Source organism: Podarcis filfolensis, assembly GCF_964270895.1.
Source record: "Podarcis filfolensis genome assembly, chromosome: 11".
Lineage (NCBI taxonomy): Eukaryota > Metazoa > Chordata > Lepidosauria > Squamata > Lacertidae > Podarcis > Podarcis filfolensis.
Genome location: NC_139613.1, coordinates 24,606,241 through 24,632,504, shown reverse-complemented (window position 1 = coordinate 24,632,504; position 26,264 = coordinate 24,606,241). Strand labels below are relative to the sequence as shown.

The 26,264-nt window shown below is 42.9% G+C and overlaps 1 long non-coding RNA gene across 1 annotated transcript; it reads right to left on the bottom strand.

Annotated features, from left to right (window-relative positions):
* Positions 1–20,940: 20,940 nt before the first annotated feature.
* On the bottom strand, positions 20,941–24,932 carry LOC310744733. The gene is made up of 3 exons (XR_014539716.1): positions 24,708–24,932; positions 23,353–23,497; positions 20,941–22,102 (listed from the first exon to the last, which is right to left on the bottom strand). It is a non-coding gene; the product is annotated as an uncharacterized lncRNA (long non-coding RNA).
* Between the last annotated feature and the right edge of the window lie 1,332 nt (positions 24,933–26,264).

The following is a 26,264-nucleotide window of genomic DNA, read 5'->3' as shown; positions in this document are numbered from 1 at the left end:
GTAGTGGCTCTGTGTGTGTGTGTGTGTGTGTGTGTGTCCCCCAAACTAACACCCCAGATCCCTACAGAAAACATTTCTCATATATTAGCCAGATGACTAACTGGCAAAAGTTGGGGAAGATGTGTAGGGCATGGTTGTTTTAATTCACCCAGAAAGCCAAGCCAACCTAGACATTAAATACATTATTGGTTGAATGTGCACCTAAACCTAAAAGCTTCAGGGGAAACAGAGAAGGATCCAGACCATGGCAGGCAGGGAGGATGAATTTAACCCTTTGGGAAACTGCAAATAGCAACATCATGAAGGGGACAGTTTTGACTGGGAGTACAGCTGGGGGGAAAGGGTTTAACTTTTCCTCCTCACCCACCACAGTCCCAGCTCTGCTGGGTTCCCCCAACAGCAGCCATTTCCATTTTTAAGGGAATTTTAAATGCAGTAATACGTCCACTGTCCTGTCTAGTTTGGCTCCGAGGTCTGCTTTGCTGGACACTTTTTGAAACCTCCTGTGTGCAGGGTCCCATGTGTTCAGCATCACATTGAAATGGGTTTGCTGACACCTGTTTACATTATACAAATGTGCACGCACAGGCACACACACATATATTTAGGGCAAAAAGAACTTTTTTGAGGGGAGGATTTTCACCAGGAAAATGATGTGAGGGGAAAAGTTAACTCCCCTCTCCTTCATGCTTACAGTCCCAATCTAGATCTGCTGCATCTTTCTCCCCGCCCCCCCCGCCCCCCGGGCCCGGCCCCCCCATCCCATAGTGGCTATTTGCAAAAACTTGAAAGGCAGAGATAGATTCACTTTGGACCATCCCAAAGCATTTTGCTGGCAGAAATGAAAGATTGGACAATACAGAGAGGCTACCCAGGATTCAGCTAGACAGCTGCAAATAAAAACGTTTGGAATGTGTTGTAGGGTGCAATATACAATTGTGACACTAGATGGCTATAGCAAATTCAATGCATTTTTCAAAACGATTTTTCAAAAAGCATTTTCACTATGTTATTAACGTGTGTAGATTCTTCCCCCCACCCCGCAGACTGGCAACTGAATCTTGCTTCAGAATGGTGTTCACCACCACAACTGAGGGCAGAAAGTTATCTTGTGGGTCACAATGGGCAGACAATGTAGCGCACACAGCTCTCTGCTAATTCACCTTACTGCGATTCCATACTCCTGCCGACTCCCTGCCAGCATCCACCAGCTGCCATGCCTGCCTCACTCTGCCAAATGGTAGGGCCAGGCCTGCCCAGAAGTCTGCATGGGGGCTTTAGAGTGAAGACCCCTTATATATAAGTCTGAAAACATTTCTTCCAGATGATGATTTGATTGACCCCTTTGATCATCCTTTTTCAGGTGGCAAATCATTAGCCAGATCTAAATCAGGTAAAGCCAGGGAATATCAGAAGAGATGGTGATGATGTCTGTCACTGTTGATCAAATATTTCACTGAACCATTATTTTTAAAAACCAAAATTATTCCTTCTCCCTTCCCTCCAGTTAAACACACACACACACACACACACACACACCCTTCCTTTTCAGAGTGTTTTGTGTAAACTAATGCAATATTTACCATCTAAAAACATGTTTTCAATAATATTCCACTTTGACAAATGGTGCAGTGTAAATTGTTTTAAGTAGTCATGGTTAGAATTAGTAGAAGGTTGTATAAATAGTATAATTATATGAAAGATTTGAATGCTCTGGAATAAATTGGCTTGTTTACTCCTTTCTGCCTTGTTCCAGATCAGTTTTTAGGTCACAGGGAGAAGTAATGTATTTTTGAAGAGCTTTTTGTACCTACATGTCAACTCAAGCTTCTGTAAGGTCACCTGAAAATAAATCATAATGAAAACATCAAAAGCCTTTTAACTGAAGAGCCCTGCAAGGCCAACTATGAGAGGCTTTTTAGCTTGATCTTGAAAAGTAGTAATGGTGTTTATAAACAATGGTATTATCAGATAACAGAAATGCTGATTTCAATGTTGCAGTGACAGTTTCTTTGAAAGTAAAAGGTTTATTTAGCTACAGCTACATGTTTCCAGCTGTCTGTTTTGATACGATGCACGCATTCAAGTTTCAGCATGAAATAGAAGAACAGAGAGTGAGAGCACAAATCGTGCAAAGAAAATAAATGTAAAGTTACATCTTTTGGAAGATATTAGTCCTTACTTTCCCTTACTGGGGTGGGGATTGGGAAGTTGTAGACCCTCAGATACCATTGGACTACAACTCCCATCATCCCTGACTACTGGCTTTGCTGGGTATGGCTGATGGGAGCTGGATCCCACAACATCCAGAGAGCCACAAATGTCTCTGTGAGTACCATTCTTCTGACAGTGTCATATGGAAATTAGAATTGACGATATTGTATTCTGAGAGGGCCCTGTGCTTATGAGAATGGCAGGTAACAGACAGAGTAACAGATAAGAGGAGTGACAAAGAAAACTGTATCTCCATGTTCATTTTAGTCGCTCCTGTTTCACTTCTCTGTGCCACCCACTTTTCAAAGACACAGGAGCCTTCGGAAGAAAATGTTGACAAGCCCACAAAGGAGCAGTGGGCTTTCTAGAAGCCACTACCACTGCTAAAGGCCTTACTTGTGGTTCAGTGGCACAGAATGGGGAACATCCTTGCTGCTTACAGTAAGAAGGAAATATAATGCAAACAACGCAATAATAAAACAACACACCATTTTTAAAAAATCAACAATAAAGACAGCAAGAGGCAGTAATACTCCAGCTTTATTGAGGACAGCATAAAACAGCAGGTTTTCTTTGAAAACGTTTTTTCATCCACTGAAAGATGGCAAGAGAGGGAACCTCATGAATCCACACGAGAAGGGAGTTCCACAGCCATGTCTCTTGTCCCTGACCACCTGATCTCATACTTAGACAGAACAGAGAACAAGGACTCTGAGGCTGACCTCAAAGGTCACACAAGTCCATATAGGAACAGTTTCTGAAATAGCCTTCAATGCCCTCAAATGGTTCAGTTCTAGGTTAGTTGCAGCACTTTGAATCAAGTCTGGAAACAAATCAGAAGCCAACGAAGATAAAATAAGATGTGCGTTATATACCCTGATCCTGGAGTGCCAGACAATAGCCTGACAGCAGCATTTTGCACTACTTGAAGTTTCCAGACAGATGTTAGAAACACTCCCATGCAGGCGACGCTGTAAACCAGGTCCTCCAGGAAGCTCTACAGCTGGCAAACCAATTGTTTATATAGCATTTGTATAGAACTTTACATGTATCTTTCTTTATTATGATTATTTATTAGGTTTACATACCACACTTCATCAAAAGACCTCAGGGCAGTTCACAAGATATTCCTTCTATTTCCAATGCTCAGGTGCCAGTGCCATTGCTTATATAGCCAAAATGGTACCACCGATGCACAAGAGAGAGGTATCAGCAGTCTTGGGGGAATGCAAAGGTTCACAAAAGTAGAAAAAGAATTGTAAGGAAAAAACCTTTAAGACGCCAGGCCGATGACAACTGTGCAAGGAAGTTGTATGTCTCAGGTCATCTAATAAAAGTGATTGACAGAGGTAAGAGTCAAATTGGGGGTTTCCCAATTCATAATTCTTACAGCCTGATCCACATGACAAAGAGGAAACACTTCCTGCACCTTTAATAGTTCTGTGGAAGATGACATTTCAGCCAGGGTAGCCTATCATGCAAGCTGCAATTCCTTATTAAAGGCTCAGGAACCCTATCCTCTTTTTACACGCAGTGACCCTAGGACATACCCTTCATTTATAAGCTGCCTTCTCAATCATCCTGGGACAGTGATCCTCTGACATTCAAGTCAGGGCTGCTACTGCAGCCTCTGATAACAAGCAAACACATCTTGGTCACACTGTGTGATGGCTACACAGCCTGAAAGCAAGGGGAGAAACACAGGCCCCTTTTCATTTGAAGCTGCTTGGCTCAACTTGGTCAAATGTAGTTGACAAAGAAGGTCAGCTGGGCCAAAGGGTCAGAGCAATTCTGTTCTCTCCTTTTGCAGTTCCTTTCGATGTGCAAAGTTGGAGTTTTCATGTATCTTGTTTATTACATTTATAACCCACCTTTCCTCCAAGGAGCTCAGGGCTGCATACGTGGACGTGGTTATCCTCCTCTCCATTTTATCTTCACAACAAGCTTGTAAGGTGGGTTGGGCTGAGAGACATTGACAATCCCAAGGTCACCCAGTGAGCTTCATAGCTGAGTGGGGATTTGCAGGGAAACCCAAATGCTTGTTTACAAAGCTATTGTACTACCAACCTTACTATGTGTTTGTGAAACATGGACCACTTATAAATGCCATCTCCAACTCCTCGAAAGATTCCATCAACGGTGTCTCCGAAAAATTTTACACATCACTTGGGAAGACAGGCAAACTAATATCAGTGTCCTGGAAGAAGCAAAGATCACCAGTGTTGAAGCAATGATTCTTCAACATCAACTTTGTTGGACTGGTCATGTTGTGCTGATGCTTGATGATCGTCTTCCAAAGCAACTACTCTATTCCGAACTTAAAAATGGAAAGCGTAATGCTGGTGGTCAACAAAAGAGGTTTAAAGACTGTCTCAAGGCAAATCTAAAAAAAGTAGTATAAACACTGACAACTGGGAAACACTAGCGCTCCAGTTGGAGAACAGCCTTTACCAAAGGTGTCATGGGCTTTGAAGACACTCGAACTCAGGATGCAAGGGAGAAACGTGCTAGGAGGAAGGCATGCTTGGCAAATCTACACCGTCATCAGCTCCCACCTGGAAACCAAGGTCCCCACTGTGGAAGGATGTGTGGATCCAGAATTGGCCTCCACAGTCACCTACAGACTCATTGTTAAAACTGTGGAAGACAATCTTACTCGGCTTACGAGTGATCGCAGAAGAAGAAGAGTCCAACACCACTACACCACCCTGGTTCTGCTGCCATATAGCCTGAATATATTTATTTCAATGTAGGTTTCAATGTAGCACTATATCATTAATTCTGTCAGTGTAAGTTTGCCAGGTGGAATGACTCCCCTTCTCCCCCTACTGCTCTGGGGTTCTGATGACCCTCCTGGGGCAATTTTGGAGTGCATGGGGGGAGGAGAAAGGAGAGATGGTCCATTGTGCTAGCTGAAGTTGTTGCATGGGCTTCCACTAGCAGGATTCATTACTTGAACCCCACCCAATGCTATTAACCTTCTAACCAAATATATTTCTGGATTCAGAAGTACAGTAAATGAAAGTTCCCCCAAAGCAGAATTTAAGATAAATTGGCTGGCTTTAGTTTCTCTTCTGTCCAGATGGTGGCACTGTAACTCTTTTCTTTACAAGTAAACGCTGTTAAAACCCTGGGATTTATAATGTTTTGGTGCGTTTTATTTTTATTTTTAGATATCAGTAAGTAAATATTTAAAGGTTTAGCTTTACACTGAAAAGAGAATCATTAGTTCTTATTTGTGATGCTCATATACTTGTCTAGCTAGTTTTTTAAAAAATAATAATAGCAGTCCCTTTGATCAGAAATTATTTCACAAGCTACTATTTAATGTACCGTTTGCTCCATTGAGAAACCATATGGCCAAAAAAAGGAGACAAGAATGGTGGATAATATATTAGTCTCTACTGTGGGATGGAGCTTGGTTCCGCCAGGAGAGACACTTGACATTTTTACAAGTGTCTCCAGGGGAAGAAGGTGCTAACTTCAGAACTTAGTTTTAATTATCGGAAAGAATGAGACTGCATTATTCAGAGGCATCCCACTGGTAATACAACCGCGACACTTCCTGACACAGTTTTGTGAAAAATAAAAGGCCTCCTTAATCAATCTAATAGTTCATTCAGTTGGATTGGATGAACTGCACTAAACGATTTCCTGAAGAAAAATGGGTTCAAAATATTATTTAATGATTTATTTATTCTTTCAAACCAACCTTTGCCAATTTAAGATCAGAGTTGAAGCTCTCTCATTTTGACTTAAGTTCCACAAAGCCAGGAAATTGGAAGCTAAGACTGATGCCTTAACAGACATGCCCAGGGATCAGAAGTTCTATTTTGCAGTATCATGAATTGTGCTTGCTTAAAACTTAGTCTTCAGGCAACCCCAGTTTCCCATGGTCACATCCAGATGGGGAGGATGAAGTGTCTGGGACCAGCAAAGATGCCCTACATTGTCTTGATCCTGTATTGTCTTGTGAAGCATCTGAGCATTAACGTGTTGCTAGATTCTATGAATCCTCTTGCAAGTTGACCCATCTCCATTCTGACGCTTCACCCTGTTCTCGTCTCCCTCTCTTCTCCTCTTTGCTCTGTTGCTCAGTGCGCAACTTTCCTTCCCTCAGCTTTTGTCTCCCCCCTGCCCACTGGCCTCCATGTCCTTCTCTTCAAATCAAGCTCTCCAACTTGCTCCTACCTCTTTCTTCCTCATCCTTGTCTTCTTGAGCCAGAAACTTGCCAGCATTGCTCTACATATAGAGAGCTCATGTTGTGAGTCGGTGGCTTGGCTGCCTGCCTCCCACACTTCTGAATTCAGGCCCTGATCCTTCCCTCTCCCCTGCAAAAGTGCATGGGAGCATGTTTTCCTGTTTGTTTGGGGTGCAGAGAGTGGCCTCCTGTAGATATAAAGTTTTTTAAAAACAACAACAAATACTTCTGCAAACCTCAGGGTTCACCCAAGCATGCAGATACAGTGGTACCTTAGGTTACATACGCTTTAGGTTACACACTCCGCTAACCCAGAAATAGTGCTTCAGGTTAAGAACTTTGCTTCAGGATAAGAACAGAAATCGGGCTCCGGCGGCGCGGCGGCAGCAGGAGGCCCCATTAGCTAAAGTGGTGCTTCAGGTTAAGAACAGTTTTAGGTTAAGAACAGACCTTCAGAACGAATTAAGTACTTAACCTGAAGTACCACTGTATTCCTTTTCTACTTGGTGGGGCAATTATTATTATTATTATTATTATTATTATTATTATTATTATTTCTATACCACCCTTCATCCAAGGATCACAGGGTGGTTTAAAATATAAATTGTGCCTACAAACCTTTGGCACGGCCCACCTGAATTCAGCATTAAAGGGTGTGATGCTAAAGGGAATGAGGAGAGGGTGGATGGAGAGGGGGGAGGGATTTGCGTGCATGTAAGTTCTATTTTTGGCCTTCTTGAACAGGAAGAACTTTTAGTAGCTCATGCTCTAGAAGCTGGCTTGGCAGCAGCTATTTCACACACTTTATTATTATTTTTACTTAGATACATCTGCAAAATGTTTCCCACTCACTCTAAGGAATGTCAGGTGTAAATGTGTCAAACCAACTTGTGAGCCACCACGCTGAGTCAGGTCACAGCTCAATGGCAGAGATAGTTCCAAGGTCAATTGCTGGGCTTTTCTGTCTAAAAGTTCTCAGTTGCAGGTTTGGGACCTTGGCATGCTGCCACTAGCAGGTGTGATGCAGGGCTGCTGGACCAATGGGCTGACCCACATAAGACAAAATAGCTTAATCTATACATTAATCTACCGTATTTTTCGCTCTATAAGATGCACCAGACCATAAGATGCACCTAGTTTTTGGAGGAGGAAAACAAGAAAAAAATATATTCTGAATCTCAGACGCCAGAACAACAAGAGGGATCGCTGCGCAGTGAAAGCAGCGATCCCTCTTGCTGTTCTGGCTTCTGGGATAGCTGCGCAGCCTGCATTCACTCCATAAGACGCACACACATTTCCCCTTACTTTTTAGGAGGGAAAAAGTGAGTCTTATAGAGCAAAAAATACGGTATACATTAGTGCTTGGGTGTAGTAATCTTGAGGCATGCCCCCCAAGCCAGCATTAAATTCAGAAGGTGGGGAGGTGTTGTTTACCTGCAGATTAGAGCCAGTGTGGCTTTTTTTGTGGTTAAAAGTGTTGGATTGGGACTCAGGAGAGACCAAGTTTCAAATCCCCCATTCAGCCATGAAGCTCACTGGGTGGTTGACCTTGCACGAATCTTTTCACATTGCTGACTTCAAGACTGAAGACTGTGCTAGTTCTGTGTACCGCAGTCAGTGCAGAATGCTGCAGCACAGTTGCCGACAGGAGTGAGAGCCTGTCAACATACAACACCAATCAGAGATCTGCACTGGCTGCTGGTTTGCTACCAGGCCAAGTTCAAGGTGTTACTTGGTTGGTCCATCTTGAGAGACAATGGAAGAGCGCTCCACTGGGGATAAAGACAAACCATTGGAGAGTTACAGTGCCTGCTGTGGCTGCAGAGACCAATACAGGAAAGACAAGTTTTGTTGCATCTGGGGCAAATGAAGGTGTCTGGTTTCGCTGTTGCAGATACACCATGACATTTCTGTTAGTATATCAGTCCTCCGTTGCTGGGTGTGTGATTGTTACATCACATGTCCATGTTTACTTTCTAGGCTTGGAAAAGCCTGAGAATGGAAGTTAGCCTTATCTCTTCTGCTTTTCTGTTTTTGTACTTTTTACTTTTGGTTACATGAGTCTGACCAAACTGCGGGAGGCACTGGAAGACAGAAGTGCCTGGCGTGCTCTGGTCCATGCGGTCACGAAGAGTCGGACACGACTAAATGACTAAACAACAACAACAACTTTTGGTTCTGTCTTGGAGCTGAAGTGAGAGGACGCCATGATCATTTGTCCTGTAAATATTGCTGAATAAAAGCTTAGAATGAGCACACAATTCTCCACTTCATTTCTGCTTAACTCTGCTGAGTGAGTGTGCACGTAAGCATCTGCTGCGTGTCGCTGGAGCTTGCCGGGAGTGATGATTTATGGACATCCCGGATCTATGCAACACCAGGAAGATGCCCGGAGAGGTTTCGTCTCATCTCGGTGTGCCAGTGTGGTGTAGTGGTTAAGAGCGGTAGTCTCGTAATCGGGGAACTGGGTTCATGTCTCCGCTCCTCCACATGCAGCTGCTGGGTGACCTTGGGCCAATCACACTTCTTTGAAGTCTCTCAGCCCCACTCACCTCACAGAGTGTTTGTTGTGGGGGAGGAAGGGAGCTTTGAGACTCCTTTGGGTAGTGATAAAGCGGGATATCAAATCCAAACTCTTCTTCTTCTTCTCGGGGGCTGCATGGGGCCGCCGGTGTATCCTGACAATTTCTTCTATCTACGCTCCTTGCAATATATACGACTATTGGTATATAAAACCCTTAACAGCTTGGGACCAGTTTTATTTGCACAATTGCTTTACCCCATACATGCCCACTTGACTGCTTTGATCTGTGGAACTGGCACATAATACTTATTCTACGCTGGTAAGAAAACTATATTTTAGTGAAGCAGCACTTACACTGTGGAACTCACTGCCAATTGACACCAGGCCTATTCACTGTACTCTTTTTAGCACCTGCTTAAAAGATTCTTATTTAGGCAAGCCTATGCTGGTGGCGGCATCACGCGGCTGGTGGCGGCACCCACGCGGGTGGCACTGTGGGTAAAACCTCAGCGCCTAGGACTTGCTGATCGCATGGTCGGCGGTTCGAATCCCCGTGGCGGGGTGCGCTCCCGTCGTTCGGTCCCAGCGCCTGCCAACCTAGCAGTTCGAAAGCACCTCCGGGTGCAAGTAGATAAATAGGGACTGCTTACCAGCGGGAAGGTAAACGGCGTTTCCGTGTGCTGCTCTGGCTCGCCAGATGCAGCTTGTCACACTGGCCACGTGACCTGGAAATGTCTGCGGACAGTGCTGGCTCCCAGCCTATAGAGTGAGATGAGCGCACAACCCTAGAGTCTGGCAAGACTGGCCCGTACGGGCAGGGGTACCTTTACCTTTACCTTTATGCTGGCACAAAGATATTCTTACAGTACAATTCTCTGCACATTTACTCAGATATAAGTCCCAACGATTTCAATGAGGCTTACTCCTAAGTAAGTGTGTATAGGACTGCAGTCTTAATTTTTGAGGATGGGGTGCGCTATAAGTCTAAGCAAGCAAGCAAACAAACAAACAATTGGAACATTAGGTAACTCGTTCTGAGCCTTTGGATTAGCCAAACTGCAAACAAAGAAATGCTTCCCTCTCTAAGATTCTTTGTTCCTTTCTTATTATTTATCTGCCTATTTGCTAAATTAAAAAAATAAATAAATCTGTAACTCCCAACAGGCGTACAATCATTAGTGTAAATGAATGGGCTTAACAGTAAATAATGATCTAGCTAAACTAAGACCCTTCTCATTTGATGTTGATTTAGTTTATTAAGAAAAATATTGTCACAGTGATTACCATTGGGGATTTCTTCTTCTTCTCCAATTGCTCTTTTTAAAAGTGTTGCCAGAAATAGCAGTTCTAACACATTTATAATTAACTAGAAATATAATACTTCAGGCAGCATAGCTATTAAAGAGAATGGCGCATCTAGGAATATGGCGACTTACGGAATCCAGTGACTCCACTGCTCACTGCTCTAGGCCTACTGGGAACTGAAGAATATTGCTTCGTATTCCCAGCTCCCCTGAGAGATGGGTAGTTTGGGGGGCAGCTGTTACATTCAGGGGTGCTTTCTGTCACGAGTCTAGAATCAGGTTCCTTTTCTTCAGGGGCTGAGGAGGGAAAATTCTGAAGCAAAAGGGGAAGAACACACAGTGGGGCCAGTCCTAGAAGCGCTCCCACCAAATGAGCCTGAGGTTCCAATGCTGTTGGTTACATTGAAGAAAGCAGAGCAGACTTATTTGGATGTAGTAGAACTCTTGCGGGACGCGGGTAACACTGTGGGTTAAACCACAGAGCCTAGGACTTGCTGATCAGAAGGTCAGTGGTTTGAATCCCCGCGACGGGGTGAGCTCCTGTTGCTCGGTCCCTGCTCCTGCCAACCTAGCAGTTCGAAAGCACGTCAAAGTGCAAGTAGACAAATAGGTACCGCTCCAGGCAGGAAGGTAAACGGCGTTTCCGTGCGCTGCTCTGGTTCGCCAGAAGCAGCTTAGTCATGCTGGCCACATGACCCGGAAGCTGTACGCCGGCTCCCTTGGCCAATAAAGCGAGATGAGAGCCGCAACCCCAGAGTCGGTCATGACTGGACCTAATGCTCAGGTGACCTTTACCTAGAACTCTTGCAGAGGGACGCGGGTGGCGCTGTGGGTTAAACCACAGAGCCTAGAACTCTTGCTATCAGCATGCTGTGATGCAGTCTTAAGCATGCTTTGCCAGGGAAGTAAATCGCACTGAGCTTGCACAATCCCATGCATGTTTACACAGAAGTAAGGCTGACTCTGTCCAGTGTGGCTTACTCCTAAGTAAGTATGCATAGGACCGCAACCTTAGTCATCCAGAATTAATCATTAGTTTAAATCACCGCACATCCCTTATATAACTCTTTGCTGATCTAACCTTGTGCTCAAAGCACTCCCATTTATCAAATCCCTGATTATCTAAATGTTCTGGATGTTCCCCAGGCTATCTGTGTAAATGAGGCTGCACTATATAAAGAATCAAGCCCACAATTCGTTGCCCTTTGTCTGTGTTTATTTTGAAGAAAGCTAACAGCTTCCGTCAAGCACAAGCAAATTGCTGATCTTGTTCCCAACATGTGAAATTCAGCCCACTTACTTTCTTCCTCATTAATAAAAATCTACAGCTTCCCAAATTATATTCCTCAATGTGGGGGTAGAGGAAGAAATTTGATTGTATTTTCATTTTAATGAAAAGCTGCCTAATTTGCACTTCTTGAACCAATATGTGCATCAAAACACAAGTATCCTTTTATTTCATGCTTTTTTTTTAATTGCACAATGCATATCTCCCATCAAATGATGTGTGGCAAAAATGCATATATTAGTGATGGGTGTGCAATACAGAAGAATATGGGGGTGAAAATGACATACTAAATGCATCATGTTAGGGAAAAATTGGTGGGGGAATGTAGAAATTAGTCCAAACTGCATACAAAAATGTGCTTATTGGGAGAAATTCACGCTAAAATGCTGCAAAAAAAAATCCCGAGGGTTTAAAAAAGTAAATAAATCACACATTCCTGAGGAGGTGTGGAGAATTGAATTGAAGATTACAAAAATGAGAATTTTTGCCCGTTCCATAATTGTGTTTTCCACTCCTCACTTTCCCCTTTCACTGCCAGAAAAAAACAGAACCTCTTCCTTCCTTCCCTGCCTGTTAAATCCATTCTGGCAACAGGGAAACCTATCAGCATCTCCACCCCCATCGTTCTGCCCGGACCCTGAGGTCCAGCGCCAAGGGCCTTCTGGCAGTTCCCTCACTGCGAGAAGCTGAAGATACAGGGAACCAGGCAGAGGGCCTTCTCGGTAGTGGCACCCGCCCTGTGGAACACCCTCCCATCAGATGTCAAAGAAATAAATAACTATCTGATGTTCATGAGACATCTGAAGGCAGCCCTGTTTAGGGAAGCTTTTGATGACTGATGTCTTAATGTATTTTTAATGTTTTGTGGGGTATAAATAAATTATTATTATTATTATTATTATTATTATTATTATTATTATTATTACAGTGGAGCCTCGGTTGTGGACGTAATCCGTGACGGAGGCACATCCGCAACCCACAACATTCATAACCTGCAGTGCTGCATCTACGCACGCATGTGATGCAATTTGATGCTTTTGCGCATGCGCAAAGCGCGATTTAGCACTTCAGTGCATGCACAAGCGGTGAACGCGGAAGTAACCCTTTCCAGTACTTCTGAGTTTCCCGCGGTCCACACCCTAAAAACGCATAACCTGAAGCATCTGTAACCCAAGGTACCACTGTATTGTCACCATCACCATCATCATCACTACTATATTTGTGTGTGTGTGAATGAAAATAGGGTTTTAGGTTATTTGTGTATGATTGGCAATGCCTAGCCCGGGGGTGGAGAATCAGTGGCCTTCCAGTTGTTTTCATGAGTGATAGGTCATTCCTAAATCTCTGATTTAGAGATATCAAATTATGTTACTTAAAATGTGAAATGATGATAATGATAATGATAATGATGATTAGTAGTAGTATAGTTTGATTCTGAGTGTGGACTTTATATTGTATTTCTTATATTGATTCCTCTTTGTTGGTATTTGTAAGCTCCTTAGAGATTTCTGTTGAAATATGAAGCAGTGTATGAAATATGAAACACTTTTTTTTTGCTCCATCTCATGGTCCTGAGGTCCTCCTAAGTCCACATACTGCTCTTTGCTCTCAGCTGTGTGAATACTAGCTGTGGAAGAAAACCAAGAGGAGAAGGAGCCAGCCTCCAAGGTTGCTCTTCCTCTCCATAAGCCTTTGCAACACACACACACACACACACACACACACACACACACACACACACTGTAAATGCAATTGTGGCTGCATAAACACCATATATTTCAATCATTTGACTTCTCTCAAAGAATCCTGGGAGCTGCAGTTTATTAAGGGTGCTGGGAATTGTAGCTTTATGGAGGGTAAACTACAGTTTCCAGCTTTCTTGGGGGGATGTTCTGTGCTTTAAATGTATGGGGTGTATATGCAGCCTGGATCCTAGATTCTGTTTTCAAAATATGTCTCTTGAAATTTTATATATATATGCCTTTTCTTCTGTTTGAAAACTTAAGATTTTGTTTCTTTTGTATTTCAAAGCCTTTGAATGGGCATTGTGGTTTTAAAGTCTTTAGGGCATTAAAATATATATTTCACAGTAACAAGCAAGAACAAATCTCAGGATTTCTAACTGGAATTCTTCACATCTTCCCTCCCCTCTTCGCTATTGATGTTTGCAGTTTCATTTCGCTCTAATTATTCCCAGCGGTGGAAAGAGGCAGGTACTCCGTCACCACCGATGGGCGTCTAGCTGCCACCACAGCTTTCTCTTGATTATGAAATTTAATGGCTCACCTGGGAAAAAATTAGTCTTACTTTCTAAAAAAATAAAAAAATAAAAGCGTGTTGACAGTTTGGGGATTAGCAGCATAGCTACTTTGTAACTACCAATTCTTTCAGTTGTCATTTCAAATAGTTCTCAGTGCTGCTCTTGGCTTACCTTTGAGTAGATTCCCTGGCTTTAAGTGGGCTTAGGCTACTGCAAAAGGGAAAGGGGGGGGGGAAAGGAGCAGATTTTCACTCCCCATCTTCTCGAAGAAGCTCAAATGGAGAAAGTATAATCAGCTGCCTCAGCACAGACCTTCAACTAGTCAGGAATGATTCCCCCACAACAGATCCTGAGTTGGGGTTCCATCCCAATTTTCTGAGGCATCAGCACTTGCCACAACTGGAGATGCTATGTGGGGCAAAATGGTCTGGTGGTGAAGGGGCCTTGCCTTAGCTCAGTGGATGAAGCTTTTCTTTTGCTTCCAGAAAGGGGAGAACTGATCACCATTAACTGAGACCAGGGTAGAATTGCCTTCTGTTGTTCTCCATCTCAAATTCTGTATGTGCATGTTTTGTGGTTTTCTTGAGGATGGACGGCTGCTGACTAGGATAGCTTGGTGAAGAGGGAGATGGCATCAGGCCCCGGTGCCAAATGTGCCTTTCCAGGCCTCTCTGTCTGGCATTCAAAACTCTTTCCCCTCTCATCAAACACTCCAAGTATTTTCTCTGGCTGCAATATTTCCTTGAGTTATGATAATGCTTCTTGGTTGTCTGGTCAAATGAAATATGGGGGGCGGGGACCAGGTAAGCCCCACCACACATAATCACATGATGCGGCACAAACACATCATTTGAATGGCAATGCCCAATAAATATTTTATTTGGGGGGGCAAAGAGACCTCGGCCCCCAGGAATTGGCTCTTATCGAGGTGTGTGGAAACTAGCCTACTGTACAAGGGTAAAATGCACATCCATTGCACCACCCACAGATGCCTGATCACCACTGGCAAGATCCCCTCAGAAAGTTGCCCCGGAAAGGGATGCAGTCACATACAGTGGTACCTCAGGTTACAGACGCTTCAGGTTACAGACTCCACTAACCCAGAAATAGTACCCCGGGTTAAGAACTTTGCTTCAGGAAAAGAACAGAAATCGCGTGGCGGCGGCGCGGCAGCAGAAGCGGGAAGCCCCATTAGCTAAAGTGGTACCTCATGTTAAGAATAGTTTCAGGTTAAGAACGGACCTCCAGAATGAATTAAGTTCTTAACCCGAGGTACCACTGTACCTCTCAACTGTCCTGATTTTCCCAGGACACCCCAGAATTTCAGAAGCCACCTCAGCTTCTGATTGGATCCTGGAATGCCCCGTTGCCTCCGCCCAGCGTTGATGCTTGCAGACGGTGATGGAGTTTGCAGTAGTACCGCTTTCTCAAAACAAGTCAGCTGGCTCCTGCCAGAGCCCAGCACCGAAAGATGCACATCCCGATTTTCATTGGCAGAATCTTGGAGGGTATGCAGCCATGGACTGACCAAGGTTCCCCACCCTTGGCTGAGTGTGGTGTAGTGGTTAGAGTGAGTGGGGCCTAGAAGCTCCTTGAGTGACCTTGCGCCAGCCATGCTCTCTCAACCAAACCTCCCTCACAAGGTTGCTGTGAGGATAACATGGGAAAGAGGGAGAACTGTGTACACCACTTTGAGCTCCTTGGAGGAAGGCCGGGAGACAGACGTAATTATAAGAGAAATAATATCTTTATTTAGAGGCTGAGTGACTACCAAATGCTGAGGAGAAACTGCTGTCTGAGCTCTTCAAGTTTGTGAGCTTCCCCAAGGTATCTGACTGGCTGGCAGAGTGCTGGGCCAGACAGACCGTAGGCCTGATCCAACAAAATTATACTGTTGAGCCATTCTGCTTTGTTCCTCTCAAATAAGAGAGTATTCTCATGCATCTTTTTGGGGAAAAAATACTGCAGTCAGCAAAGTGGTAATTTCAATAGATTTCTACATATTGAACTGACCTCAGGAATGACTGAACATATGTCTAGGTTGTGGCTTAGCTTGTCCTTTTCAATGATTTTCCAGGTCATGTAGGGAAGTCAAGATTTAGACACATGTTGAACGGCATAATAAATCTGTCTGCCCCATATCACCCCTCCTGGTGAAAGCAATCACCTGCAGTACAGATACAGAAATATACTACCTTGGACAGTGGATACTACTACACAGTGGGATTTGTTCGTGAGTCCATATACATAGGATTGCACTGCACTCTTATACCAATGTACACTAAAATACTGTTTTGTGTGCATTTCCCATCTTACACACCACATTCCATGACTGGTGCAGGGCAGTCATTATGGTCCATCATCAATGGGCTGTATTTGGAGGGGAGGTTGCCCCCTTAAATCTTCTGATTCATCTGAGCATGTTGATGTCTTTTTGTAGCTGTTGTTCTCAGCGACCCTGTTTTGGCTTCAGTCCTGTTGGCACGAGAAGACCGTGTTTGCTATTAGAGGGAGTAATGAAGAAAAGGGGCCACATCACAATGAAGAAGCCCTTAAAGAAAATATTATTAGTATATATATCAGGAACAGAAAGCAACAAAATAAACATAAGCCTGCTTATTTAAATATGGTTAAAAATAGTCTGGGGTGGGGAAAGCAATTTAGAGCAGGGACAAAGGGCAGAAAATTCTGCTGCTGAGATTTTTTTAATGCTTTGTTTTAATGTTACCAGTTTGTATTTTATGAAGCAAATGCTTACATAAGCATTACTGGTGTTGTCAGTAATACTGTAACATTTGTCTTGCATCCCTTTGCTGCTCGGGGAATGTGTTGAATTTTCAGCACGTTGACTCTTGCCATTTATATCTCAAACCGCAGCTGTAGTGCTACAACAGAGCCAATATGGGCTAGCAATGAAATGCTAACTGAACGAAGTGCTTCCAAGGAGCATTACTAAATATTTTACGGTTTAATTCTCATATTTGCATGTGGGGAATCCAGGTGCAAGTCTCTGCTTTGTTACAAAGTGTATTGGGTTGTGTTAGGTGATTCCTAGCCTACCTCACAGGACTGGAAGGGAGCTGGAATAGAGCTGGAAGGGACCTGAAGGGTCATCTAGTTCAACTCCCTGCAATGCAAGAATCTCAATTAAGCATCCATGACAGATGGCCACCCAACCGCTGCTTAAAACCTTCCAAGAAAGCAAAGTCCACAACTTCCTGAGGGAGTCCATTCCATCGTCGAACAGCTCTTACTGTGAGAAAGTTCTTCCTGATGTTTAGTTGGAATCTCCTTTCTTGCAACTTGAAGCCATTGGTTCGAGTCCTACCCTCCAGAGCAGGAGAAAACAAGCTTGCTCCATCTTCCATGTGACAGCCCTTCAGAAGTCATATTGTGAACTTCCTCGGAGGAAATGAAGCATATACAATAGAATAAATATTCTATCCAAGTTTTTAAATTTTAAAATAAAAAAAATTTACAAATTGACAATACATCACTGGAAATTTATTTGACAACAAGTCAAATAAAATTGCCCCATACTTCTTCTAGCAAGATTGTCCTGTGAACAGAGTTCTGCTCATGGGAACTGTGTGTCCTGGCTCCCATTCGATGAGGAACTCAAACTCAGGGTGCAGTTTCTACCAAAATCTTTGGTGCTTAGATCAGTGTGATACATAGGCAAAACACTGTTCAAAGGCACAGCAGGTGCTACACAAGGAAATCGGTTATTGGGCTACAACTCCCATCATCTTTGACCATTGGCCATGCTGACAGGGATTGACAGGAGTTGCAGTACAACGTTCCTCATCCCTTTCTTATGAGATAAGTGCTGCTTAAACTGTATTTACTTTAATTTTGCCCCCCTCATCAATGCCCACCTAACCACCCCCATCCAATGCTACCTAGCCCCTGAGGCACATCCTAGTCATGCAGACCTATTTTGCCTTGTTTGCAACTCATTTTAATGTGTGAGGAAACAAAATGGAAGGCCACCTGCAGAATTCTGTCTGATACCAACTCTTGGCCTCATTTGGGCTCTGTTGGTCCAATTTCTATTTCTAGCAACCTGGCAATCTAGCTCTCAAACATGTGTAGGCTTCAACCCAAGAGTTCAGAAATTAAATACCTAGACAAATATCAATTGGTTCCAAGTAGCAAACTAGATAATATTTCTCTCTCCCTCTTTCTACAGTATTACGGTAGACAACTATTTGACTTTTTAACATTTCCCTTCATGTTTTATGTTGCTTTTGTGCTTATGGAATCAAACATTTCCTTGTAGTTTGCCCTTATCAAACAAGCCTTTTTATGGAAGTCTGTTTAATGGCAGTCAGATGTAATTTCCATCCTTTAAGGTCATGCTGATCTCTTCAAAGGTTAGGCGATACAGTAGTGTAAGGCTGGGTTTTTTGAATAGTTACTCTACGGATTTGAAAACTAATCCTTGTAGGGAGTAAGAGATGCCAAAGAAGTATTGTGCAGTGCTCTCTAAACACATCAGCCACAAAAAAAAGCTTTCAAATGCATGTATCAAACAAGGCATACACTTATTTATTTACCTTGGTTTAAAAAAAGAAGTCTGCCATCTGGCATATTCAAACATGCCACCAGGCTTATTACAATTATCAAAACACAACACTAATGTTAACAATAGGGGAAAATGTAAGGTTCTACACTTAGACAGAAAGAACCAGCTGCACAAATATAAGATGGGGGATTCCTGGCTTACTAGTAGTACATGTAAAAAGGATCTAGCGGTCTTGGTAGACCACAAGCTTAAGATGAGTCAACAGTGTGATGCAGCAGCAAAAATAGCTAATGCTGTTCTAGGCTGCATCAACAGAAGTATAGTGTCCAGATCAAGGGAAATAATAGTACCACTCTAGTCTGCTTTGGTCGGACTACTTCTGGAATACTGTGTCCAGTTCTGGGCACCACAATTTAAGAAGGATATAGACAAGCTGGAATGTGTGCAGAGGAGGGAGATCAAGATTATCAAGATTAGATGGGTATATTTAGCCTGGATAAGAGTACACATCTTCAAATATCTTCATGGCTATCATAGAAGATGGAACAAGCTTGTTTTCTCCTGCTCTGGAGGGTAGGACTCAAAAAGGAGATTCCGACTAAACTTCAGGAAGAACTTTCTGACAGCAAGAGCTGTTCAACAGTGGAATGAACTCCATTGGAAGGTGGTAGACTCTCTTTCCTTGGAGGTTTTTAAGCAGAGGTTGGGTGGCCGTCTGTCATGGATGCTTTCGTTGAGATTTCGTTGAGATTACAGGCTTATTACAGGTGGGGGAAACAGCCTCTCTGTCACTGCAAGTGAGAAAGCAGCCAGCTCAGCTCAGACAACAAAAATAGCATCTTCCCAACAGGACGCAATTTCACTATTGAACGAATTACAGTGCTCACAAGTGATGTTGTTCCAGGTTTAGTGGAGCAGTGGAGAGCAAGAGAGACCCGGATAAATTACCCTTGGGCCTTGACAAGTTATAGTGCTACGAGGTACACATGCTGCCATGGGGCTATTGTCACACTTCAGTATAACAACAGTTGCTGCTGTTGTCGTTGTCTTTGACAAGATTTCTTACCCATCTTTCTCTAAGAAGTTCCAGGGCAAGTCAAAATAATAAAAAATACAATATTAAAATCAGTTAAAAGCAACTGCATCAAGAGAATAGGATCTCTCTCTCTCTCTCTCTCTCTCTCTCTCTCTCTCTCTCTCTCTCTCAGCTGTCAAAGGAAGTGCACCTTCAATGAAGGAGAATTCTACAGCTTAGACGCCACCACAGAGAATGCCTTCTTGTGGGTCACCACACCTGCAAACTTCTGAGGATGATGGAACTACCCAAAGGGTTATCTGCTGATCTCTGCACATGGGAGGACCCATAGGGAAGGAGGCAGTCTTTCACAGATTGCTTCATCATGTATTTATACCTTTACTGGACATTTTCCAATACAGTTCTAAGACTTCCTTTGCCATTTTCATGTCAGTAGATTCCTCTATTTTCTTCTCCATCCTGGACCTTCTATCTTCACACCGACAAGCACCTGACCTTACAAAGCTGGGGGAGTTAGCTTTCCTTCTTTGTGAATGCAAATATGAGTGGCTTTTCTCTACCACCATGTTCAAGATCAGAAATCTGAAAATTCAGCTGACTCTCAGGCAGGGCAGGGAAAAAGCAGTGATTTGGCCCATGATTCGTGAAACTAATCCAGTAATTCTAGGAAAAATGGTTTTGTGAAATGGCCCCTGGCCCAGATTCACTTTCCCAAACCATTTTCCTGATTCTTCAGCTTCTGTATTTGGGATTTGGGATGTAAGAATCTGTCTGTTTTGATGTATCTCTGCTTCTCATTTTTCCAGGTCTAAATTCAGTTCTTCACCTTTCCACAGCAATTTACATTTTTAAAAAAAATTATCATGACAATTTGTCATTGTTTTTGTGCAAATACCTCCTAATAGATGCAGGTTTTTTTCAGTTTTAACCAATATACACATTTTTGTAAGCAAAATCCTCTAAAATAATTTGTATTTTTATGTTATCTTCACTAATATATACACTTTTATGCCATGAATAAATGCATTTTGGCTTGTGTAATATTTTATGCACTTTCAGACCAGAAATAAAGCGTTGAATTGTGAACTTAGGGAAGCGTTATGTTGAATATTTGGACAAGACTTGGAGTTTTTAGACATACTTGGTATATATAAAAAGGTGAAGGGAACCCTGACCATTAGGTCCAGTTGTGACTGACTCTGGGTTGTGGCGCTCATCTTGCTTTATTGGCCAAGGGAGCAAGCGTACAGCTTCCGGGTCATGTGGCCAGCATGACTAAGCCACTTCTGGCGAACCAGAGCAGCGCACAGAAACACCGTTTACCTTCCCGCTGGAGCGGTACCTATTTATCTGCTTGCACTTTGACATGCTTTCAAACTGCTAGGTTGGCAGGAGCAGGGACTGAGCAATGGGAGCTTACCCTGTCGCGGGGATTCGAACCACCAACCTTCTGATCGGCAAGTCCTAGGCTCTGTGGTTTAACCCACAGCGCCACCCGCGTCTCTCTTGGTATATATATTATATATTTATTATATATATCTATATAATAAATAGGTTACCACAATTGTTTTCAATCAGCCTGTATGTTAGTAGTTAAAAGTGGGAGGAAGGGGACAAGAACTGTCATCCTTAGAAGAATGGAAATGTTATATTTGGCATAGAATACTAATGCATAAGATTTCATATTCTAAGACAATTTGGGTTATATGTGTTACAAAAAAAAAAGGCTTGTTAGAATGGTGGGATAATTAAATTGCTTCAATAGTAGAAGCAAAAAACAAGAATAAATATCAGAATATAAGAAAACTGCTGGAAGTTGTGCCGCAAAATTGGACAGAAATCTAACTGAATGTTATGACTCTAAAATGCTAGCAGTATCAGTTATGATTTGTTGTTGATTAATCTGTGGGTTGTATGAGTGAGATGGTATATTTAAAATTTGTTTAACCCATTGGATTTGGATAGAATTTCCCCCCGAAATTTACCATCTATCTATATAGTATAATATTGAAGAATACAGGAAAGCTGACTATGACTACATTTTCAGAAATGTTAACCAAGACCATCCTCAATCACAAGAACAGTAAGAATAAATAAAGTACATGCCATTGATAAGTTCTGATCCTTGCAATGATTTACAATCATTCTGACATAATGTCTCCCAAAGGCTTTTTCAGTGTTGTTTCCCATCCTTTGGTCACAACCTACCCTTAATTTCGTTCCTTGCAGAAGCCATGTGATCTATTATTACTGGCACTGCGATCCTCACAGCTGGGCTGGTTGTGGTCTCGAAGACTGTGGTTAAATCCCAGAGCCACTTGCCGGGTCAAGAATTGTAGCCGCATCTGCTTTAAACTTCTAGATCTCAACATCTTTGGATTGATTGTCTGTAGCATGGCAGAAAACCCCAAGGAAGATTTCGGATTTCATGGACAGCTGAGATGAGTTAGTTGCTGTAACAATGATTGGCACTGGCAGGCCTCCACTTGAGGGAAGCCGGCAGTGATGTAGCTTTTCATCACCACCAGCAGACATATCACTCTTCATATCAGCACAGAAAAGCAACAGAGAAAAGAGAAAAAGAGGGATGCTGATGGAGTCGTCTGTTAAAGGGATTCCAAAAAGGATAGAATCCCTGCAGTTGTTAATAGCAATCTGGGAATCCCAGCACACTTCTTAATGCAGCTCCAGTCAGGAACAAGGAACAAGAGAAGCTCTTCTTTTCTTGCCATGGATTGCAAGCAGCCTAAAATATACAGAAAGAACATCGTATTCACATTCCACCTCCATGCACTTCTGCTCTGCAGATGGAAACAACTTTTTTTGTATTTTTACTTGTGCTGTATTGTGCCCATTACAGACAAACCATCTAGAGTGGCAGGTGTCTGAAAGACTACACACACACACACAAACCTTTTTGTGGGGTGAAAGCACTCACCGGCACAGAGTAACGTCGCTTCTTTTTTTGCTGCCCATGGCAGCCATTTTGTGGTGGCACCCAAGGCAATATATTTGTAGTGGGCCCAGAGCAACATGCAGGAGAGGAGAGATTACTGTTATCTGGCAATAAATTCTTGCACTGATGGGAAGATTGTATTAGTGCAGTGTTGAATTCCACCCTATGTCTATCTATATATTTACAGTGGTACCTCGGTTTAAGAACAGCCTTATTTACAAACAATTCGGTTTACAAACGTCGCAAAACCGGAAGTAGTGTCCCAGTTTGCGAACTTTACTTTGGTCTAAGAACGGAATCTGAACAGTGGAAGGGCGCCGGTGGCAGGAGGCCTCATTAGCGAAAGTGTGCCTCAGTTTAAGAATGGTTTCAGTTTAAGAACGGACTTCTGGAACAGATTAAGTTTGTAAACCGAGGTACCACTGTATATCTATCTTACAGCCACTATCCTAAGCATCCTTACTTCAAAGTAATTACCCTTGAAATCAGCAAGACTTCCTTCTAGGTAAATGAAGGCCACTCAGTCAAGCCAAGACCACCATCCACCTCTATACTGAGCACGCATTGAATGTAACACATAATGGTAGCTTGTGTATGCAGATAAACCATGATGAATTCAATATCCGAGTCCCTATAATATAGGGCCTATATTCTAATGTAAAAAAGGTAAAAAGGTAAAGGACCCCTGGACAGTTAAGTCCAGTCAAAGGTTACTACGGGATTGGATTGGGACCAATGACCAGGTCAAGGTCTGATCTAAGGTGGGTTGCAAAAGCAGCATTACTACAATACAAATTAATGGTAAACAAATTAAGAAATGGATGTCCAAATGCATTTTTGGATGCTGAGCAGAGACAGACAGGGCAAAGAAGTCCCAGGTTGCTTGGAACGGATCAAAGGGAGGAGAAGACTTAGAGAGCAGTGGGATGGCGGGGACTTTCAGTCCTTGCAACTGCCTCATCGGGACACCATCTGCTGGGAATAGTTGCTGTGCCTGCTAGGCCTGAGCTGTTTTGTTTCTTTGAATAGTTCACTGATACCTTGTGAGTTATTGCTGACTGGATCCTGACACCGGCCTGACTGCGCCATTTAGCCTTGTCCTCCATGAATTCTTCTAATCCTCTTTTAAAGCCACTCAAATTCATGGCTGCCTTCTGTGGGAGTGAGGTCCAGTTTTCCTATGTGCTGTGTGAAGAAGTACTTTCTTTTATTTGTCCTGAAACTTCCAACATCCAGGTCATTGGATGTTTACCAGTTCTGTTATGAGAGTGGGAGAAAAGAATTTCTCTATCTGCTTTCTGCATCATGCATAATTTTATAAATTTATGTCAGGCAGTTGCTGGATGCTTGACAGAGAGGTTTATATCCTGCTTATCATTTTGGCTGCATGTCCAGCCATACCCATCTTTCCAGAAACAAACACATGCTTTCTAAATTTGGTTCTGTTACATTACCTTTGTCCATTTATCTTGCTTATCACCAATTGCTTGCTAATATCCAAGGATTTCTTGGAGAGTTCCAGCTGGCTAAATTCCCTTCCCTTCTCCACCCTCTCCCATGCGCTGTGTGGGGAGAACCATGGCCAAAAGAGGAACTGTCTAGTATATACATTTTACAGATTAACAAATAATCCTTGCTCTGCTGATGTCATTCTTAATTGGCCCACACTGTTAGGAACAATTAAAGCTAAATGGCCGCTTGCTGAGAGCTGGCAAAGGAAAACCACTGCAACTTGAGGCATTTGCATTCTCTCTCTGTAAAGTGCATTTACTTTGGTGCTATGCAAAGCTTTTTAATTGCTTGCTATATTAAGAAAAATGGTTTCATTCACAGCAGGGAAATTGGTTTGGGAGGGATAATTTCCTTTTTTTCTTAAAAAAAAATTTTTTTTGAGAGAGAATTTAGTAGTCACAATAGACCTCTTACAGGGATCTTTGGAGACAGGAATTATTTGGTCTTGAGAAATGGTACAACCGAGACAGACTAAATGGTGCCCAGGCTGCCTCAAGGAGCCTCCTAACGTCTCTGTGTTCTTTCCCTTTCCACCAGGCCCCCTTTGCTGTGGATTGTGAGATGCTGCCATTTTCTTTCACCAAGTTCTGCTTCCTCTGTTTCAACCCCGTTATATATTTAGACTACATTAACATATACCACTTAATTACAAGTGTCTCTCAGCAGTGTATAAGAAGCTAATATAGTGGAAATAAAAATGGAGTTAAAACCGGAAAAATCAGAGTTCAGTGCAAATGCCTGCTACAATATATACAGTGCTTTTCTTTCCTTAAAAAATGTTTAAGGGTACTCTCATTTTAACTCAAGAAAACCACCATTTTATAGTTCGAATCTGGAAAAATAAATACAGTAAATGGACAAAAGTACAAAGAACATGCGTTACCTCAGATGTCATCCTTTCAAAAATCATGAATTTACAAACACCACACATCCACATTCCACACTGCTTCACACATTAAACGCTCGCTTCTGCCTGAGACTCAGGAAACACCGTGACAGGAAATGAGGCCGCCATCGGGGGTAGCAATGGAACTGAGGATTCACTGTGCTAGAGAAGAAACTAAAAATTTTAAAACTTTTAGTTTCTTCTCCGATTAGAGTCACAAAATGTTTATGGGTTTGCATACCCCTGCGTACCCCCAGAAAAAAATCTCTCTCTCTCTCTCTCTCTCTCTCTCTCTCTCTCTCTGTGTGTGTGTGTGTGTTTGTACCAGTCAGGCCTCAGCTGGCAGGGAACTCTATAAAATGGGGCCCAGAAAACTGAACACCTGGCTCCTGGTGGATGAGATCTGTGCATCTGAGCCAAGAGCGACTGCCCCAAAGACCCCTAGGATACTGCATGAATATAAGGAATCAGACAGTCCCTGAGGTATCCTCAACCTGAGTTGTTAAGGGTCTTGTAAAGTAATGCAATAATCTTGAAGCTAGCCTGCTAGCATATGGGCTGCCACTGCACGCTTTTGAATACTGGAGTTATGTGCTGTTAAAGGATTTGTAGTATTCCACCAAGAGGAGCCTGTACAACCTGTGACCCACTAAGCTGAACGAATTCAGCCAACCCCCACTTCCTAATGCTTGTTATCTGCATGCACAGCTGGCTCTAGTTGGGAATACTGCTAATGGGCAGTGGAACATCCCTTGACATCCTTCAGTCCATATAAAGGAGTCAGCAGCTTTATTCTGTCTTGACCATTTTGCTTTCCAACACATTCATTTCTCATCCTTGTTTTACTGTGTTTTCTTTCTTCCGTACTCCCTGCTGCTGCTCACCTGGCTGTGAGTGTAGGATGGTCACAAGCCCTGCTTTACAAAGGACAGTCCTCTGAAAGTGTCTTCCATTTGATGTGTTGTCTGGTCCTGGTCTGCTTTTAAGGTAAGAAGGGAGAGGTTGCCCATAAACACTTGGCATCTCAAAAGCAGACTAAGCACAGAGGTCCCTAGTCATAGATTTCCCTGGTGTAGTTCTTGCATTGTATTTCTGTTTAGACTATTTTGATGTCTAAATTTGCGACTCAACATATACAGAGGAATTCATCCTCACACTGTAACAAATGACCTGTCAGCTCAAGAATTTCTGCTTCCCCAATTGAATGCTTTTAAGCACACCGCCCATACTGTTTTGGGGGTTCTCCCAAGCCTCCACCTGAATTGCAGGAGGCACATGTGAGCATGCGGGGGGAGGAGAGGGTGAAAGCCCCCTTGATCAAGTGGAAGTTCTTGTGTAGGCTCACCAGAAGGTCCAGTTAGTTGAATCCGGCCCATAAATTAGCATATTCAAACTCTATGCAAATTTGTAGGGTTGGGTTTTTTTGGTCTTTTTGTGTTGTGGGGTGATGTATAAGAGGCCACACTGTCCTAATACCTCCACCAAGTGAGGTCCAGCAGGGGAGATACCATGATCAGCGAAGGTCCACTAGAAGCAAGGCCTTTCTTGTTATGG